General features: G+C 40.6%; 1 pseudogene; it reads left to right on the plus strand.

The window, feature by feature from the left end:
* LOC123939222 overlaps positions 1–14576 on the plus strand; it is an 86465-nt pseudogene extending 71889 nt beyond the window's left edge.
* Positions 14577–15957: the final 1381 nt, after the last annotated feature.

A 15957-nucleotide genomic window follows, 5' to 3' on the forward strand; every position in this document is an offset into this window, starting at 1 on the left:
TTGTTTGTTATGCTGGCTCTTTTAGGGCAGGGACTATGTTTCCTACCACTCTCCAGCCCTCCCAGACGTAAGTCTGCTGATTTGTAACGTTCCCACTGTTAAGGCCCAGTGACTGTAAATTCTCACAAAGTTAAGTTCCTCTGGTTTTCAAAGCCAGATGTTATGGGGATTCAGCTTCCCAGTGCAGGTCCCCAGGTCTGGGGTGCCTGGTGTGGGGTCTGCTCCTGCCCCTCTTTTGTGCTTGTGTTGTCCTTCCCACTTGTGGTTAGTCTCTTGGGTTAGTTTGGTTCCCAACTGGGACTTTGTCCTTCCTACTATTTTCAATGTGGCCTCCTCTTTACCAATAACTGTGGAGAGTCTGTTTTGTCGGTTTTCAGTTTCTTTTCTGGGTTAGCTGCCCTAGTGTAGTTGTTGTATCGGTGTAGCCATGGGACAAAGTGAGGTTAGACTCCTCCTACTCTGCCATGTCCCCAGATCCCCCTAAAGTCTTCTTTACATGCCTCTAATGTCTGCTCTTCTTCCCACGTCCACTGTCGCCACTAAGGTCTCTCACATCATGTCTAGATTTTGGCAATACACTTCTAACTGATTTTCCAATAATGTCTTCTCCTCCCCAAACCATCACATACCCCATTGTCAGAAGAATCATTTCACTATACTGTCTATAAGGAAAATTCCAAATATCCAGGTATGGCAGGAAAACACTTTGAGATATTAATTAACAGAGGTTACGCCACTCATTTTCCTCCTCCCCGTTCCAAAAAGGCAGTCCAGCCTTTGGCTCTCTTCTCCCTTAGTAGGGAAGTTTGTATTAACTCGTGCCTATAAGGCACTTCCTTAAAACCTGAGTTCCCTGAAGACTGAAGGTAGCTAAAGGAGACAGAGGGTGATTGCTTCAGATTTGGAAAAGGACTCCAAGGTTACTGAGGTACAGAATAGAATGTGTCCTCCATGGCAACGGCCCCATAGGAGGCAAGACTTCAAAAGCAATGGTTTAGGGTACCTAAGTAGCTCAGTCATTAAGCATCTGCCTTTGGCTCAGGTCTTGATTCCAGGGTCCTGGGATCAAGCCCTGCATTGGCTCCCTGCTCAGTGGGAAACTGCTTCTTCTTCTCCCTCTGTGGTTCCCCCTCTACTCTCTCTGTCAAATGAATAAATAAAATCTTTTTTAAAAAGAGGTGGGGGGGGCAGTAGCTTTAGGGTCTATCTAGGAAGTGAGACCATGTTCACAGTTTTAGTAAAGATTCCTGTAAGCCACTGTGTCCAAAATAGCAAGGAGTCACAGGACTTGAAGGGGCTGTTATGGGCTCAGTAAATAAGAATGGTCAGCATCTTCAGACTGGAATAGATAATAGAGGTTGGATCCCTTTCTTTTAGGATCCAGGTAAGCTTCCCAGATTCTGGTGTGATCCTGGAATGGGAAACAGCAAAATAATTACTGAAATGGGCTTTCCTGTGAGCTTGGTAAGAGCATGCTCAGAATGGGATCTAATTTAGAACAAGAGTCAACCCACTATTCTGCATTCAGGACTCTGAAATCTGCATGCCTCATTCATTCACTCAACAAAAATATACATTGTGTTTCTTAGGCTGCCTGAGAACACCAAGGCAAAATAGAACACTTTGTGTCCTCAAGTCATAACAGTAGGAGAAATAGCCAATTTCCCTCTGCTTTTCTCTTCTTTAAAGAAGCCTTCCCATGATGTTCCTGATCTTGGTAGACAGCTCTCATACACATTTTTAATAGCATCTGTTAACTTTGTTAAGTGCTCCTAAGGAAAGGTAGTTTTACATTTACTTAAGTGATTATTTAATTAATTATGTCAACTCCATAGACTGTAAGTTCTATGAGGGCAAAGGCCATGTCAGTTTTTGAGCAATAAATGTTCAGAAGAAATGAAGGTCAAACTCAGATAGGTCCTCAAAAGTCAGGTCAGGATCTTAATCACTTGTCATTTAAAAGAGTTAGAAAAGGGGCGCCTGGGTGGCTTAGTCGGTTAAGTGTCTGCCTTCGGCTCAGGTCATGATCCCAAGGTCCTGAGATGGAGTCTTGCATTGGACTCCGCTCAACGAGGAGCCTGCTTCTCCCTCTACCTGCCACTCCCTCTGCTTGTTCTCTGTCTCTCTCTCTCTGTGTCTCAAAATAAATAAATAAATAAATAAAATCTTAAAAATAATAATAAAATAAAATACTTAGAAAAGACCAAAAACAATGTGGAGGCTCACCTGGCATGTGTTAACCACAACTAGGGCAATCAGGCAGGGAACTGCTTAATGATGACATTAAGAAATTGTAGTTGTGGGGCGCCTGGATGGCTCAGTGGGTTAAGCCTCTGCCTTTGGCTCGGGTCGTGATCCCAGGGTCCTGGGATCGAGCCCCGCATCGGACTCTCTGCTCGGCAGGGAGTCTGCTTCCCTCTCTCTCTCTCTCTGCCTGCCTCTCTGCCTACTTGTGATCTCTCTCTCTCTGTGTCAAATAAATAAATAAAATCTTTAAAAAAAAAAAGAAATTGTAGTTGTGGCACAATAATATTCACTTTTCAACCAAATTAATTTTTAAAGATTTTTATTTATTTATTTATTTGACAGAGAAAAAGAAAGCACAGGCGGGGGGTAGCGGCAGGCAGAGGAAGAAGCAGGCTCCCACCTGAGGCAGGGATCCGAATGTGGGGCTCGATCCCAGGACCCTGGGATCATGACCTCAACCGAAGACAGAGGTGTAACTGATTAAGCCACCCAGGTGCCCCTGTTAATTAACTTCAATACGATTATTTTTATTTTAATGGTAATAATAGCAAATACTTTCGAGAGCCTGCTGTAGACCTGGCGTTGTGCTTAGCGTTGCTTACATTACCACTGTCAGGTTCATGTATGAATGTGATTTGGATTACTTTCATTTTGCCGATAGGGATCCAGAGACGGACAGAGACTTCGTATAAGTTGCCTAAGGTAACACAAATGATAAATGATGGGCTTGTGATGTAGAGATAGCAGCCTAATTCCAAAGTCATACTGTCGACCACCTGCTCTCCAGCCTGACACTGATGAGATCGAAGACTCAGCCAGAGGGAGGTTTAAATACTGAAAGAATCTACACATGCGAAGTGATGAGTAACTAAGGAAATTCCATGGATGAGTGCAACTAAAATATAGAGCTATAGTTTCCATCAGGCAGTGACAGATACAGGAGAAAAGAAATGCTCAGAAGCAAAGGCATTCACAGTTCCAAAACCGGAGCCATAAAGCCGATCCCAGACTTCATTCAGTGGCTTCACAGCGTGGATCGAATGTCTCTTCAGATACACCCAGGAGGTCTGGCGCTGATGAGTAGGAGTGCTTGTTAATCGTAGCATATAATTGTTCCTAGCTACCTTTCTTAATTTGTTTTAATGCTTTAAACTTTAATCCTGATGTTGTGGTTCTTTCAAAACCCCTTCAGAATTTCTCAAGAGACTCACTTTCCTTCTTCGAAATAGAATATAGGTTTTCACTTTTGGGGGGTTGCCTAATTTTCCAATATGTTTCTCCAAGTGATCTTTTTCATTATTCCACAGCTGTTTCTGTTGGACAGTCTAGACTGCCCTCCCGTTGCTGATTAGTTGGTTAGAGGTCATCTGGAAGTTGTCTGGAACATCTCAGTGGCCATTCTCTGAACAGCCCTCTGGTGGGATCTGTAGAAGAATACACACCCTGTTCCAGAAAGCACATATTTTTAACTTATCAAGAGCATTCCCCAGCGCTTTTCTTGATCCAAAGACAGCTCCTACCACGTATCTGAATCAGGACTCTTCCACTGATATTATGTGAGTGCATGTTAGCTGAAGCCAAAAGGTGACCCTGTCATTTTCTTTATGGTTCAATTCAAACTCCAAAACAATTTTCCTTCCTTAACTCCGCCCACTTGGAATCTCTTCATCTAGCTTGATAAATATCATATGGTGAGCTTGACAATTTAGCTCTCGTGTTTGCTCTGAATATTTCCTAAGTGATACACCTCTTGAGGACAGGAATTGTGTCTTCTGCTCATTTCCTGTCTCTAGCTTTCTCATTACACTTCTATCCTAAAGGAGTCAGTGGAAACATGTGTAGCTGAAGTGAATGGAGCTGATTTTTTTAAAAGAGATTATTTATTTATTTATTTGACAGAGATCACAAGTAGACAGAGAGGCAGGCAGAGAGTGAGAGGGAAGCAGGCCCCTTGCCAAGCAGAGAGCCCAACGCGGGGCCCGATCCCAGGACCCCAAGACCATGACCCAAGATGAAGGCAGAGGCCCCAACCCACTCAGCCACCCAGGCGCCCCATGGAGCTGATTTTTAATTGCAAGGGACAACCTTGCATCTGGATGATTGTGTATAGCTCTGCTACAGATGGACATCTCAAGACCCTCTTAGGTTCAGAACTCAAAAATCTCCATTTCTCCCATATACCCGAACACTGATAGCCTCAAAAGGTTCAGAAAGCAGCTTTATCAGTACCACGCAGCCACCCAGATATTTTCTTTTATTCCTAAGGAGGAGCTCTTGATAGTTTGGCCTCACATTAAAAATAGAGGGGCGCCTGGGTGGCTCAGCGGGTTAAGGCCTCTGCCTTCAGCTCAGGTCATGATCCCAGAGTCCTGGGATCGAGCCCCGCATCGGGCTCTCTGCTTGGCTGGGAGCCTGCTTCCTCCTCTCTCTCTCTCTGCCTGCCTCTCTGCCTACTTGTAATCTCTGTCAAATAAATAAATCTTTAAAAAAAAAAAAAAGAAAAAATAGAGATTTTAAGGAAGTTCCTTGCTAAGTTGGAACTTTATTGTTCATCTTTATTTGCATCAAATGAAAACTTTCCCAGATGTTCATTCAGAATCCAGAAAGATTTATTCAGTATGTATGTTTTAGTGTCAGAAAAATTAAATTCCAAGGAAAATCATTCATTATGTAATATGGAAAAAGAACAACTCTAAAGACAAAAGTCAACTGTATTTGAACGAATTATCCATTCATGTTGGGCTCTGTCTCCCTACTCTTCATTAAGAATTTATCAATTTCTTAGAAGGAAAACCTACTATACAGTGACGCTATATCAATATTTGATGTAATAGTGCCTGGAGCACTGGATTGACTTTCTTATTGTGAAAATGGGAAAGGAAATTAAGACTCAGCCCTATTTTATAATGGCAAGACACTCAGATAAATTACAATTTTGTTGTTGTTCTTTACATCCTAGGAGTGATAATGATCAGATTCTTTGTGTTCATTGATATGTTCTTGCTAGTTTCATTTTGTCAGACTTAAGTGCAATGTTTAATGTTATCGATCAGTGTGGAAAGTGCTAGGATGTCCTAACATTCCCATGATTATATCACTTGGCTCTAGCTTGTCCAAAAGAAAAAAAAGAGAGAGAGAAAGTGGCTTGTTGTTCTCCACTGGGTTTCAGAAATATCCGCTATTTTCCCTACATTCTCTGAGGGTGGTCCCCCATGTCTTACTATGCATGGCATATTAGCAAAATTCCCCACAGATTTTTGCTTTTATTTTCACATGTAGTATATTCAGTGTAAGTGTAATATATTCCTGACAGCTGGCAATCCTCTTGATATTTCTCTGCTGCTTGCTTCCCTACCTTTCCGAGTAAGATATAATGATTCTGCTACTGTCTATGTATGGACTCCGGTATAACATCGAGTTCACACAAAAGTAGGGCATTCTATAAAGCAAGAAGAGGAAAAGGACAGACACTACCCAAAATGATAGAGGTATACAATTCAGGCCAAGGCCACACTGTATTGTTTAAGGTAGTCAGGCAGGAGAAGTGGCGTCCTGACAGCATAGACATGAGAAAGCTGTTCTCATCAGGCCGTCAGACCTGAAATGTCCTCATTTAACCATTGAGTCTGATTACAAATGATTCTAGATCAACTCCATGATACAAAAATTTCCAAAATTTTCTCCTCCAAAATCAGCCCTTAACATATCTCCTAAGGACACTTTCTCCAATGTTCACTATGGCATTTTCTCATTAGCAAGTTTGTACTAAGTGAGTGAGACTTCTTTGTGGATTTGAATGTTCTCAGAACATATAAAATTAAGTGCCTAGAACAGTGCCTTGGTGAAAAAACAGACCATTAAATGCATTTAGGGAATCCATCTAATAGTAGATCCACCTAATAATAGATTCTAATCGTTATATTAAAGCCAAAATATAGTTCCTATTCTTATAACTTTCAACCCAGGCATTTTGTTTTGCTTTAAGACCACTATATTCTGGATCGTGTATTAACATTGCCATCCAAATGAATCAGGACCAAGAAATTATCTCTTCACAGCAGGACAGCTCACCACAAAATGCATACATGATATCCCCATCTCTCGTTGTAGATGACTCTCTTGCCCAGATTTCTGTGGTGAGTGGGTTAGAAGTCAGTTGGCCAGCTGCAGAATGGAGAACGCTTATTACTCAGCCCTATAGAAATAAGCTTCTGATGATACATTGTTTATCTAAGTAGATCATTACTTGTAACTGCATAATAATCATATATATGTAGATACATATGTAGATAGTTAGAGTTATATAAATAAAGTAACTGCTTATATTAATGTATATATAATATGAATGATCGTTGAACTGTGGGTAACAGTATGTTCAGGAGTTAACTTTCTGGAACAATATGTTCAGGAGGTACCCCTGGAAAGTAAAACATTTTTCTTAGGTATAGGAAATATCCATTTGTTCTTCCTTGGAAAGCATCATCATCTTTGAGGTTTTCTCAGTTCCTGTAATTTGGATGGAGCAGCTTCAAGTGACCCAGGACTGGCCATCCAGATGATCACATCCCTGGGTTTGGTTTAGAGATGGGCTTATAATCTTGTCCGAGACAATGAGACTTGGTTCTCAGATGACCGGGGAGCTTTTGGGAGAAAAACCCTCTAGCTGCTGGTAGCCATCTTGATTTCAGGAATGGAGAGATGGCATAAGAATGAAGCCAACACAATGGATGGTAGAGAGAACGAATGCTCTGATGGCATAGAATATACAGTGAGGTGAACCTCTAAATGATCTCTTTTGCCTAATATAGTTTAAATTGAAATTCTAACACTTGAAACTGAGGCAGAACTGAATAATACATGGGTTTACTAATCAGGTAGGTCCAGGAAATGCTGCACACACTGTGCGTTAGTATTTCAGCAAGGAATCTGACAGGGTTTCTCAGGAAATCCTTGTGGATAACATGCAGAAATGTGGAATGGATGCAAGCACAGTCAGGTGACTTCATCAATAATTGAAGAGTCATGTCCAAGAATGCTAATTCCATGTCAACCTGAAGGAAATTTTATAGTGGTGTGCCTTGGGGTTCTTCCCTGGCCCTGTCCTTTTTGACATATTTATCAAAGGTTTGGATGAGCACACCGATGGCTTTCCTATCAAATTCTACAGATGACAAGATGATTGGAGCACTAGATAGAATGTTGGATAACAGAGACAAGTCTCTAAAACTCTTCATAAGCTAGAGCATCAGAATGGCATTTTAAAAAGGATAAATGTAGAATCTTTGAATTAGATCCAAAAACTAATTATACAAATAACCGGGTAACACTAGAAGCTTAGTTAAGTGTAATTTCAAAATGGACCGGCAATGCGATACAGCTGTCTAAACAAATAAATAAGGAAATAAAGCTGCATTAGATTGCATAAATAGGACACAGCAGTGATGGAGGTAGATGTCATATTGAACAAATCATTCTTAGGCTGGTAGGACAGAAGCATATAGAGCCAAAGGAACTAAAGTTTTGCAAATACTTCTGTCTGAATATCTAATGATCTGCCCCAGTGTGCTGAATCAGGGAAGCAGAAAGGATACAAATTACCAATGGGAACGCTGATCGCCCTTTTACTGCTCCTACTTGTTATTTGGATATTCTGTTTTTCCCTTCTCAAAAAGGAAGGGTTGGGTGTTGATCTCTGAGAGATATGTTATGCTACCTAATAAAGTAGGCAAGGAGGAGAGGGAGAGGAAGAGACAGGAAAGCCAATAGGCACATGCTGAGAAAGAGTTTTGGGGTGTTTAAAGATAGCACTTTTTCTCCCAGAGCACTTTTTTTCCCCCCAAGATTTTATTTATTTATTTGGCAGACAGAGATCACAAGTAGGCAGAGAGGCAGGCAGAGAGAGAGGAGGAAGCAGGCTCCCTGCCGAGCAGAGAGCCCGATGCGGGGCTCGATCCCAGGACCCTGAGATCATGACCTGAGCTGAAGGCAGAGGCTTTAACCCACTGAGCCATCCAGGCGCCCCTCCCAGAGCACTTTTAAGGTGTAAGAGAATAGAGAGAAAAGAAGGAAGGGGACATAATTTGGATTATGGTAACCACTCAAATACATATAAAACCAAAATGCATCTTTACATAATTACCCAACTCTTGGTATGGGTCCCTGGCTCTCTAAGTATTATTAGGACTCTTCATATATTTCCTTCTCAGCCAGGTTCTGCCTCTTCCCCATTTCCTATCACAGGCATATAAAAGGCTCAGGGGAAAACCTACTATATATATATATATATATATATTTTTTTTTTTTTTAACCTACTACATTCTTTTTTTTTTAAGATTTTATTTATTTATTTGACAGAGAAAGACAGTGAGAGAGGGAACACAAGCAGCTGGAGTGGGAGAGGGAAAAGCAGGCTTCCTGTTGAGTGGGAAGCCCAATGTGGGGTTTGATCCCAGGACCCTGGGACCATGACCTCAGCTGAACGCAGAGGCGTAATGACTGAGCCACCCAGGCACCCCTTAATCTACCACATTTTTTTTTAAAGATTTTGTTTATTTATTTGACAGACAGAGATCACAAGTAGGCAGAAAGGCAGGCAGAGAGAGAGTAGGCTCCCTGTTGAGCAGAGAGCCCAATGTGGGGCTCGATCCCAGGATTCTGGGATCATGACCTGAGCTGAAGACAGAGGCTTTAACCCATTGAGCCACCCAGGTGACCCAACCTACCACATTCTTAACCAACAATATATGATAGTAGATTTCATGCCACAATATGACTGGGTCTGGAAGTAGACAAGGCTAATTTCTTCAAAAGCTACAATCAACATGGTACTGCAGGTTTTGGCCAGTACTATCAGAGAATAAGTTTAAAAAATTTGGAAGGGAGAAGACAAAATTGCTATTGCTTGTAGATTAAATAATAATTTACATAAAATATAAGAGAAGTTACAAATTATGAAAATTAATAAGGGAGGTCAAGGTCCACAAAATTGAGAAATAAAAATATCATTAAACAAAGACAAATAGCATTGCTTTATACCAGCAATAATCAATTAGAAAATAAAATATTATTTTCAATAACTCAAATACTAAAAACTGAGCTGGCCTAATGAATGTCATTATAGAGAAAATTTTAAATTTAAAAGAAGAGAGCAGATTTGAAGAAATGGAAAGTCACACATACAAATGATTTTACAATTTAAAGATATAGATTTCCACTAACTGATTTACAAATTCAATGCAATTACAATAAAAATTTCAGCAGAATATTTTGGGAAAACTAGATAAAACTCCTTCTTAAATTACTATGGAAAAATAAAGGGCCCTAAACAACTAGGAAAATTTTGAAAAAGAAGAACAAATAAGGAGCTTGACTTAAGCAGATACTAAAAAAGACTATAGATATTAAGAAGAACTATAATAATTAAAATAATATACTTCTGGTCAAAGAAAAAAATGACAAGTAAATAACAGAGTTATGAAACAGACCCTGTATGAGAACCCTTGGGACCTTAAGTTGAAAAAGATGCTTTAAAATAGACCTTCAAGGGGTGCCTGGGTGGTCAGTTGGTTAAGCCACTGCCTTTGGTTTGGGTCATGATCCGAGGGTCTGGGATCAAGTCCCGCATCGGGTTCCCTGCTTGGTGGGGAGTCTGCTTCTCTCTCTGGCCTCTTCCCTCTCATGCTCTCATTCTCTCTTTCTCTCCCTCAAATAAATAAATGAAATCTTAAAAAAAAAAAAGAGAGAGACCCTCAAAGTATAATCCCTAAAAAGAATTAAGGATGGAGATTGGCTACATCAGAACAATTCAAAGTTCCTATTGAATAGGGGATACTATATATACAATACTAAAAAGTGACTGATAGGGGCATCTGGGTGGGTCAGTCATTAAGCATCTGCCATTGGCTCAGGTCATGGTCCCGGGGTCCTGGGATTGAGTCCTGCGTTAGGCTTCCTACTCAGTGGGAAGCCTGCTTCTCCCTCTCCCACACCCCCTGCTTGTGTTCCCTCTCTCGCTGTGTTTCTCTCTGTCAAATAAATAATATTTAAAAAAAAGTGATTCATATACTGGAAGATCTTTACAACATCTATAACAGACAAACCATTAGTTTCTAGAATATATAAGGAATTTTTAACAATCAGCAAGGAAAAGACAACCCAACAGAATAATGGGTAGAAGGTATGAATAGGCAATTCACCAAAAATCTAATCAGGAAAAATTTGAAGAGATGTTTAATCTCACTTATAATAAAAAATGTTAATTAAGGGGCGCTTGGGTGGCTCAGTGAGTTAAAGCCTTTGCCTTCAGCTCCGGATTCGAGCCCCGAATCAGGCTCTCTGCTCAGCAGGGAGCCTGCTTCCTCCTCTCTCTCTGCCTGCCTCTCTGCCTACCTGTGATCTCTGTCTGTCAGGTAAATAAATAACATCTTTTTAAAAAAATGTTAATTAAGACTATCAGGAACTATCACTTGATACTATTCATTTGGCAAAATTTAAGCATCGAATATATCAACTGCTAGCAAAAATATGGAGAAATAGGAACCCTCTTGCAAGTCAGGTATGAGACTAAACTGGTGTGATCATTTTGGATTACAATTTGGCAGTATTGAGTGATATTAAGTATGTGTATACCTTGTGATTCAGGAACTCCACTCCTGGTACAATGATTATAGGGAGTGCAAGGAGGTGCAGGGAGGACACTGCATGATTGTTCTTGGTGGTAGGAGTTGGAGGCAACTTACATGTCCCTCACTAGGGGAAGAGTATGATAGAGCATTTGCCTAAGGTAGGAAAAAAATGCAGTAATCAAAAGAAAATGAATTAGATCTTCATATCGTAGCATGGCTGGATCTCACAATGGCATATACATACAATGGAGTACTATTCAGCCTTTAAAAAAAAGAAAATTCTGCAATGTGTGACAACATGGATGAACCTGGAGGACATTATGCTAAGTGAAATAAGCCAGTCATAGACAAATGTTGCATGATCCCACTTACATGAGATATCTAAAATAGATTCACAGAATCAAAGAGTAGAATGGTGGTTGTGTGACTGGGGAAAGAGAAAAATGGGGAGCTATTAAACAACAGGCATAAAGTTTTAGTTAAGCAAGATGAATAAACTCTAGAGATCTAGGTACAATGTTGTACCTATAGTTAACAATAATGTATTAAACACTTCATTTGTTAAGAAGGTAGATCTCATATAAATGTTCTTACCATAGTAAAATAAGGGAAATAAATGAGGTTTATAGCAAAATAACAGTTGTGCAAATTTCTAAAAATGATTTCATGCATACAAAATAATATTTTTACAGCTACACCTATATACACATGAACAAAGGTAGAACGGTATAAAGGAAGTTTCCATATTGCAAACAAAAGAATGAGGATCTATGAAAGGATAGGAAATAGGATCAGAGATAAGGACGAAGGAAAAGAATAAATTAAAAGGAAGGGACTTGCATGGACCAATTAAGTGCTAAGAACTAAAGAGCATGATTAACTCAATTCTGTATAGGAAAGACCCCAAAAAAAGAGAAAGTGGGGGGGAAAAAAAAACTACTTAAAGACACCGACTTAGGATCTCCTCCATAAAACATTTAAATGAGGTTTCATTATCCAGAATTCAGGCAATAGCTGCTTTTAAATGATCCATGGAGGAAGTCGCCTTTTGCTCCTGAGGTCCTAAGGTTCAAACTGTCTACACATCAAAAGAAATCAACTTAATCTATAAATTATGCATTCTCTCTTCCTTTCATATGTCTATCCATGTAGTTATATCCTAAAGCATAATCATTTTATGGTGCCATAATGTATAAAGCATTTTCATGTGAACTATACCATTTTTGGAACTATACCACTTGATTTTCACAAAAATATGTAAAGGTGTTATCAAAGGTGAGTTAGGTGTTATTATTATTATTGGTTTCTCCTTTTATAGATTGTAAGCATTCCCATTTTGCCCAAGTCACATTAGTGGAAAGAGCCAGAACCAGGGATTGACTCCAGATCATGTGACATAAAAATCTCATGCTCTGTTCACTGAATTCATTCCCCAGAGGTGAATGAGCCCAATACACTATTTTCCTCAATCATGGACGTCTCTGGGAGGAAGGAAATATTACAAAATGAGGAAACTGTAGCTCAGAAGCTTTAACCAAAGTCTGACATTGACAACTGCAGGCCCAAGACTCAAATTCTGGTTCTGCGCCTTACTCAGCAGAAGGCCATCACTGAAACGGCATCAGACCAAAGGTCTCTACAAAATGGGCTTCTTAAAAATACAGAAGCAAATGTTTAAAAATTTACTAGCAGCTCTGAGTCGTTTTGAGGACCCGGTGAGCCCTCCAGAGGCTCCTGCAGTCTCTCAAACTGGGCTTTGGCTTGCAAGGAAATGCTGCAGGCAGCGGACTGCTGGCACCAGAGTCACGTCCCAGCCTGTCGGTGCAAGGCCTCCCAGCTCTCTGCTCTGAGAACCAGAAATCAGGGACGGTATTTCCTTTGCATTGTGATTGGGCACATTTAATGGACAGGCAGGACTTTAGACAGAATGTGTGCTTGTTCCTTTATATTTACAACATCCATGATGGGGTCAGTGAAAATTCCCAAATAGTTACTAACTCCTTAAACAGGGTTGGAAGGTCTGTAACCAAACTCAGGAACTGTGGTTCTCAACCCTAGCTAGGCAATAGAATTACCTGAGGAATTTACAAAAACACTGATGTCTTTACCCAGTAGACCAGTTAAATCAGGATCTCTTGAGAGTAGAACCCATGTATCAGAACCTTGTTTAAAATCTCCCTAGATGGTGATGAATACGTTCTGTAATTAGATAGTGGCGATGTTTGTGCGACTTTGTGGATAAGAAGCACTGACTTGTACACTTTATCAGGGTCATTTTTATGGTGTGTCAAATCATACCTCAATTAAAAAAAAAACTTTTCTTGATTATTCTAATGGATAACCTGGGCTAAGAACCACGATGAGATTGGACAGCACTTTCTAATCTGGGCTGCCCCTTGGAATCTGCTGGGGAGCTTTAAAAAAATACTGAATTCTAGTCATGACCGCCATAGATTCTGATGTTATTGGTCTGGGCATCAAGAGTTTAAAAACCTCTCCAGGTGATAATAACATGTAGCCAGGTTGAGATCACTGGTCTGGAATGGTGACCCTTAACCTGGGTTCCCCAGAGGAGCACCTGGGAACTTATGAGAAATGCAAGTTCTTAGTCCCACACTAGACCTACTGAATCAGAAACTCTGGGGTTAGGTCCAGGAATCTATGTTTTAATAAGCCCTCCAGATGATTCTGATGCCAGCTGCAGTTTGAGAACTCCTGTTTTAGCTCTCAAGGAAATTGCATTCCAGTCAGGCTATCCTTGAATTTCCCTAATCCCTGAACATTTGTGTTCCAGATGTAGAAAACGGTTTCATACCTAGCACCATGTAGACAACAGTGACTGAAGGTTTAGATGGAAAGTGACCCACTTGGAACCAATTAGTGAGGAGGAAACTATGTAAGATACTGGGCTATAAGGTTTCTCTTATATAGAAGCATGTTAATTTCAGCCTGGTGAGTTGAGGTTGGGAGCAGGAGGATCTGAACATGCTAGACCCAGCTTGGGGAGGGAGGGAGAAAGCGAAGGGGATGGGCATAAAGAGTTTGCTGCCTGCTGGGGGAGGAGGTACTAACCTGGGGGTTGAGGCTGGTAGAACAAGGAGGTCTTTTGGAGGCGGAGGTCAGCGGAAGCTTTGATCAACGCAACAGCTTCATTTGCGACCACAGCAACTATCACTTCCGAGATGAAGGTGGTAATTTCAGAGGCAATGGTGGCCACAGACGAGGATTTGGACAAGGAGGTGACCGCAGAGGCTTTAACAGAGGCCAAGACCAAGGACCTCCAGAGCATGTAGCTATATTAGGGGAGTTCCTGTATCCCTGTGAAGATGACATCGTTTGTAAATGTACTACAGGCGACAACATCAATGCTGCAGTTTATTTAGAGAACAAAGAACAAATTAGTAAAGTGAGCGAAATATTTGGACAACTTCGAGATGTTTGTTTTTCCATTAAATTGTCAGCAAATATGAAGGCATTTTCCTTTAAAAAACTGCAGAAATTTTATATAGACCCATAGAAACTGCTACCACTGCAGAGGTTTTTACCTCGACCTCCAGGTGAGAAGTGACCTCCAGGAGGAGGTGGCAGGAGGAGGGGGAGGAGGTGGCCGAGGTGACAGGGGTGGTGGTTTTAGAGGTGGCAAGAGAAGGTCGAAGGGGAGGTTTCAGAGGAGGAAGTGGAGGTGGTGGTTTCAGAGGGAAATGACATGAAGTATAACCGTTGACAGAGAAACCTCCTTCATGATCTGCTTTATAGATCAGAAACTTGTTTCTTGAGCAAGTCTTGAAGAACTGGTCACTTTATGAGTGGAACGATAATGTCCATGCCATCAAAAGTGTGTGCAAGAAAATAGGCAAATTTGCTCTAAGACAGTATGAACGAGTGTTTTTTTTTTTAAGATTTTATTTTATTTATTTGTCAGAGAGAGAAAGTGAGCACAGGCACACAGACCTGCCGAGCAAGGAGCCCGATGTGGGACTTGATCCCAGGACGCTGGGATCATGACCTGCGCGGAAGGCAGCTGCTTAACCAACTGAGCCACCCAGGCGTCCCTGAATGAGTGTTTTAATGTTCTCCACAATGCTTGGAACTCTGTGGGTGCTTAATAAATGGTCAGTTTTCATTTGAAGCATTAAAAAAGAGAATGTTAATTTCAGTTCTCACACCAAATCCTTGAGGTTAGAATTACAAAACACTACCTACAAGTCTGTTATTCATGTATTTTGAAACTCAAAATACATTGTGTAACCTCAAATCCTTTCTTATTCTTGGGCTTTTTAATCCAGTGACTCCAGGGGTGCCTGGGTGGTGCAGTCAGTTAAGCCCCCAACTCTCAAAAAAAAAAAAAAAAAAAATGCCCTGGACTCTTGGTTTCAGCTCAGGTCCTGATCTCAGGGCCATGAGATTGAGCCCGCAGTCACCTCAGCCCTGGCAGAGTCTGCCTAAGACTCTCTATCCCTCTTCCTCTGCCCCTTCACCCACTCTAATAAATAAATAAATAAATCTTCAAGCCAGTGATTTTCTTTTTTCTTGGCTCTGCTCAATAAATGACTCTTCTTTCCACCTTCTGCAGTCATTTGAGAACGTTGTTGGAAAAGCGTTGACATTTTATAAAATACATTGTTTAGAATTTTGTTTTCTAAGTTTGTACTGAAAAACCTAGATTTAAATCTGTATTAAAGATTTTGAGATAAATTTTTTCTACCTGCCTGCCACCAGGTGTGAAATGTTACTGCATCATTGATTACAGACTCTTAATGAAGCAGATTTCCCTAGATTTTCAGCATTTGTGGCAACCTCTTAACAATATTGATCTAAAATCAGTCTTTGAAGAAATGGCTACATTATTTGTCTTATGTTAGGCCACTTTGATATAACGAGGTTGCTAATAATTTATCCCCCTAACACTAATTACTCCCAAATTACAAATAGAAGACTCAGAACCTATTGTGAAGTCTAGTTTATTTGAGAGCATTACAGACACACACACACTCCTCCAGGCTCATTAACAGAGGGATGACACAGCAATATTTCTGGGGACTGAATTTTGACCACCCTTCCATTTGAATAGAGAGAGAAGTTGCAA

This window comes from Meles meles, chromosome 3 (genome assembly GCF_922984935.1).
Source record: "Meles meles chromosome 3, mMelMel3.1 paternal haplotype, whole genome shotgun sequence".
Classification (NCBI taxonomy): Eukaryota; Metazoa; Chordata; class Mammalia; order Carnivora; family Mustelidae; genus Meles; species Meles meles.